A 6,183-nucleotide genomic window follows, 5' to 3' on the forward strand; every position below is an offset into this window, starting at 1 on the left:
TATTAAAGATGATTGAGAAATGATGATGACTTTTAGGAATTATGGAATTGCAAGGAATGTAATGATTAAGTAAAGATGAGCCTTGAAAGATCGATGAGATTATAAAGCATATATGAATAACTAGATTGCAATTTGATGAAAATGGTGTTTGGCAATTGAGATGTGATTAATGACATTGTGATGTAAAGATATATGATATAACAAAATTTGTGCTTATGACTGGAAATGATAAGAAGAGAGTATAAATTTGTAAATTATGTGGAGTTGTGCATAGATATAGGATGAATTTATATGAATTATAAGTAGATAAAGTATGGTAAGATGTAAATTGAAAGGTAACTAAAACATCCAAGGGTGATCTAAAATTGATTGTACTCTAATGTTGGAGGATTAAACTTGACTCATGGGAATAAAGTGGAAAAGTAAATAGAAATGTCAAAAATTGAGAGAAGCAAAGAAGGGAATCATATGTTATAAAGATATGATATTGAATCTTGGCAATAGATTAGAATGAATAAGGAGAAAGATAGGCAAAAGTGTTTGACACGAGGATTCCCACTCATGGCGAGGGATGTTGACATTTAAGCTTGAGTGCATATGCACATGTGGAGTTGATTATGTGATTAACTAAAGTGAAAGGTTATCTCTAGCAATTTGAAATTTGAACTGAATACATTTGATAAGTTGTGTAAATGAAACAGTGACAAAGATACCATCAGAAATTGAATTGTGTTGATGTAAGGAAATTTTGAAGTAATAGTCAAAGAAGGGAAATCAAGAAATGGAATCCATAGTGTGGTTAAGATACCAGGTGAGTTGATACGATTGAGGTGTAAAAAATAATGAAGTGCTATGATATAATTATATTAGACTCTCCACAAGGCAATAGCAAAATGGATGGAGAATAAATGGTGCTAGTATTATAATGTGTGCATTTGGAAGAATCAAACAAGAAAGATAAACATTTAATACCATTAATGATTATCAAAAAGTTTTAAGTCACAATAATGATGTCATATTGAAGACATGTTGAATTGGAACTAATGAAAAGGGTTTTATGGTGAATGAAAGAGTTATAATTAAAGTTAAAGATTGGCAAGTGAATTGCCCCTCCACACGACGTAAATCTCATTGGTTTAAGAGTGATGTCGAAATGTGAACCCTCGAATGTGTAATCTACAAAGAAACGAAGAAGATTGAAATTGCACAATGCAAGATAAGCATAAAGTATGAGGGAGAGATCGAAGGACTCAAATTCCCCTAACGTTGAAATTACATACAGGAATAAATATAGCATGTTTATAATGCTATAAATTATGTCGCATTCCATGAGAATAAGATGAGAGGATGTTGAGAAACTTGAGAAGAAACAAAGTAATAAGATGGTGATTAGGTATATGTAAGTAAGTATGAAATGTGATTGAGATTGATGTGATTGAGATTGAGCTATCTCTATAGCTAGTAATGGAGTTAAAAGCATACTTGGAATTTAAATGATGAGAAAGACAGCTGTGAATGGTACCGTAGTTTTGATTCAAGACTGAAATAGACATAAATAAAGTGTTCTAGTTGAACTCAAGTAAATAAGGTGACAGATTAAAAATCCCCATGAAAAAGGAAATGAAATATGATCATAGAACGAGATTAATAACTCGATGTTGATGTGAATTCGAGGACGAATTCTATTTAAGTGGGGGAGACTGTAACACCTCATACCCTCGTATAGGAGCCAACACAATCTCATCAATGAGACAGAGGGTTGATGGATGTAAATCTAAGTGCGAAAGAGCAATGATAGGCAAAAGGAATATTTTAGAATAAAATATTTAGTAAGTGAGAAAACGATAATTAAATAATAATATGTTATCGAGAATGAATTATCGAAATCAAAAGAGTGATTCGAAAGCGAACCAGGACAAAGTGAGACATTTTGGGTCCCGATGAGAGAAGTTGAAAACTTTGAAATAAAATAATATTAAAATATTAATATTTTGTCTGTGATTGACATTGGTCGTGAAGAAGAAGTGTATGACTAATCTAAGCGTAGGAAAAGAAGTAAGAATGAATTTTGAAGAAAAATGACATAAGCGGGGCCAACGTGCCTTTATTAAACAGAGGATGAAGGGGTAAGCATATATTTAAATATTATGGTGATATTTTGGTGAAGTGTAAAAATTGATATTTTATTTGCATATATGTAAAGGAAGAAAGATAAAAGGAAATTTGTTGTTCTTAGTTAAAGGCTATTATAATTTAATCCTTGCACTGGGAAAAGTGAAGTTGATGGCATCCATTCGCAAGGAAAGAGTATCTCAAGGTTATCATGCCTTCAAAAGCTTGAAATGATTTATCAATGACAAATGATCATTTTGATAGAATTTTATCATCAGTATTATGATATAATTCATTTATAATCTTTTAAGTGATTATAAATTGAACATAAATTGAAAGCTTTGTTGTTCTTGGTTAAAACATATCATAATTTGATGTTTACATTAGGAAACGTGAAATGGATGCAATCCATTGACAAGGAAAGAGCATTTTAAATTTATCATGCCTCCGAAAGCTTCAAATGATTTATCAATGAATAATTATCATTTTGATAACATTTTATAAACAATATTATGTTACAAAATTCATTTATAATCCTTTAAAAGATTAAAAATCGAAAGGTCTATTATTCTTGGTTAAAGCCTATGATAATTAGATGCTTGCATTGAGAAACGTGAATTGGATGCTAACCATTGACAAGGAAAGAGCATTTTAAGTTTTTCATGGCTTTGAAAGTGTAAAATGATTTAGCAATGAATAATTATCATTTTGATAACATTTTATCATCAATATTATGATATATAATTCATTTATAATCCTATAAATGATTATAAATCAAGAATGAATAGAAAGCTTCGTTGTTCTTAATTAAAGCATATCATAATTGGATGGTTGCATTCGAGAACTTGAAGTGGATGATACCCGTTGACAAAGAAAGGGTATTTTTAGTTTATCATGCCTTCAAAAGATTGAAGTCATTTGTCAATTAATAATTATCATTTCGATAACATTTTATCACCAATATTATGATATATAATTCATTTATAATCCTTTAAATGATTATAAAACGAAAGTGAATAGAAAGCTTTGTTGTTCTTGGTTAAAGCCTATCATAATTGGATATTCGCATTGGGAAACGTTGAATGGATGCTATCTATTGATGGCTAAACATCATTTTAAGTTCATTATGCCTTCAAAAGCTTGAAATAATTTATCATTGAAAAATTATCATTTTGATAAAATATCATCATCAATATTATGATATATAATCCATTTATAATCCTATAAATCATTATAAATCAAAAATTAATTGGAAATAAATCAAAAGCTTTGTTGTTTTGGGTTAAAGGCTATCATAATTAGATGTTTGCATTGGAAAACGTAAAGTTGATTCTACCCATTGGCAAGGAAAGAGCATTTTAAGTTTATCATGTCTTCGAAATCTTGAATTAATTTACCAATGAATACTTATCCTTTGATAACGTTTTATCATTAATGAACAATTATCATTTATAACCCTATAAATGAGTAGAAATTGTAAACAAACAAAAGTAAATCGAAAACTTTGTTGCTCTTGGTTCAAGCCTATCATAATTAGATATTTGCTTTGAGAAACATAAAGTGGATGCTATCCATTGACATGGAAAGAGTATTTTAAGTTTATTATGCATTTGAAAGCTTAAAATAATTTATTAATTAATAATTTTCATTTTTATAACATTTTATCATTAATATTATTTTATATAATTTGTTTGTAATCCTATAAATGATTATAAATCGAAAACATATTGAAAGATATGTTGTTCTTGGTTAAAGCCTATCCTAATTGGATGTTTTCATTGGGAAACACAAAGTGGATGCTATCCATTGTCAAAGAAATGGCATTTTAAGTTTATCATACCTTTGAAACATGGAAGTCCTTTATCATTGAATAATTTTAATTTTCATAACATTTTATTTTCAATATTGTAATCTATAATTCATTTATAATCCTATAAATGATTATAAATCGAAGATAAATTGAAAGCTTTATTGTTCTTAGCTACGTCCTATCATCATTGGATGTTTGCATTCGCAAATGTGAAGGAAAAGCTATCCACTAACAAGGAAAAAGCATTTTAAGTTTATCATACCTTCAAAAGTTTCATATGATTTATAAATAAAAGTTTAACATTTTCATAACATTTTATTATTAAATTATGATATAATTCAATTATAATCCTACAAATATTATAAATCAAAAATAAATTGAAAGCTTTGTTGCTCTGGGTGAAAGCCTATCATAGTTTGATGTTTGCATTGGGAAATGTGAAGTGAATGCTATCCATTGATAAAGAAAGAGCATTTAAGTTTCTCGTGCCTTCTGAAGCTTGAAATGGTTTACCAATGTGAACTTATCATTTTGATAACATTTTATTATTAATCTTACGATATATAATTCATTTATATTCCTTTAACTAATTAAAAATCGAAAGCTTTGTTGTTCTTGGATAAAGCCTATTATAATTGAATGTTGCATTGTAAAACGAGAAGTGAATGCTATTTGTTGACAAAGAAAGATCATTTTAAGTTTCTCATGCCTTCAAAAGCTAGAAATGACTTATCAATGAATAATTATCATTTTGATCATATTTTATCCACAATATTATAATATATAATACATTTAAATTCTATAAATGATTATAAATCAAAAACTATATTGTTCTCAGTTAAAGGCTATCATAATTGGATATTTGCATTGGGAAACACAAAAGAGCATTTTAAGTTTATGATATCTTCTTAAGCTTGAAATGATTTATAAATGAATAATTATCATTTTTATCACATTTATCATCAATATTATGATATATAATGCATTGATAATCCTTTAAATGATTAAAATTGAAAGCTTTGTTTTCCATGGTTAAAGCCTATCATAATTGGACGTCTACATTGCGAAACTTGAAATGGATGCTATCCTTTGAAAGAGAAAGAGCATTTTATGTTTATCATGCCTTTGAAAGTTTGAAATGATTTATCAATGAATAATTATCATTTTGGTAACATTTTACCATCAACATTACCATATATAATTCATTTTTAATTCTATAACTGATTATAAATTGAAATTAATCAAGAGCTTAGTTGTTCTTGATTAAAGCTTATCAAAATTGGATGTTTACATTGGGTAACATGAAGTGAATACTACCCATTGACAAGGAAAGAGGATTTTAAGTTTATCATGCCTTGGAAACTTAAAATGATTTATCAACGAATAATTATCATTTTGATCACACTTTATGAACAATATTAGGACATATAACTCATTTCAAATCCTATAAATAATTATAAAATGAAAATAAATTGAAAGCTTTGTTGTTCTTGGTTAAAGGCTATCATAATTGGATGTTTACATTAGAAAACATGAAAGAGCACTTTAAATTTATCATGCCTTTCAATGCTTCAAATGATTTATCAATGAATAATTATCATTTTGAAAAATTTTTATCATCAATATTATGATATATAATTCATTTATAATTCTTTAAATGATTGTAAATAAATCAAAAGTGTTTTTGTTCATGGTTAAAGCCTATAATAATTAGATGTTTGCATTGGGAAACATGATATGGATGCTATCCATTAACAAGGAAAGACCATTTTAAGTTTATCATGCCTTTAAAAGCTTGAAAGTATTTATGAAAGAACAATTATTATTTTGATAATAATTTATCATCAATATTACGATATATAATTCATTTACAATCCTATAAATGATTATAAATCAAAAATAAATTGAAAGCTTTATTGTTCTTCATTAAAGCCTATCATAATTGGATGTTTGCATTAGAAAATGTGAAAAAGGATTCTAAGTTTATCATGCAATTGAAAGCTTAAAATGATTTATCAATTCAAAATTATCATTTTGATTACATTTTATCATCAATATTAGGATATTCAATTCATTTATAACCCTATAAATGATTAAATTGAAAATGTACTGAAAATAAATCTAAAGTTTTATAGTTCCATGTTAAAACATATCATAATTGGATGCTTACACAGTGAACGCAATCCGATGACAAAGAAAGAGCATTTTAAGTTTGTCATGCCTTTGAAAGTTTTAAATGATTTATCAATGAATAATTATCA

The sequence above is a fragment of the Theobroma umbraticum genome, unplaced genomic scaffold, assembly GCF_002168275.2.
Source record: "Theobroma umbraticum cultivar Fairchild unplaced genomic scaffold, ASM216827v3 scaffold_95.0, whole genome shotgun sequence".
In the NCBI taxonomy this organism is placed as follows: Eukaryota; Viridiplantae; Streptophyta; class Magnoliopsida; order Malvales; family Malvaceae; genus Theobroma; species Theobroma umbraticum.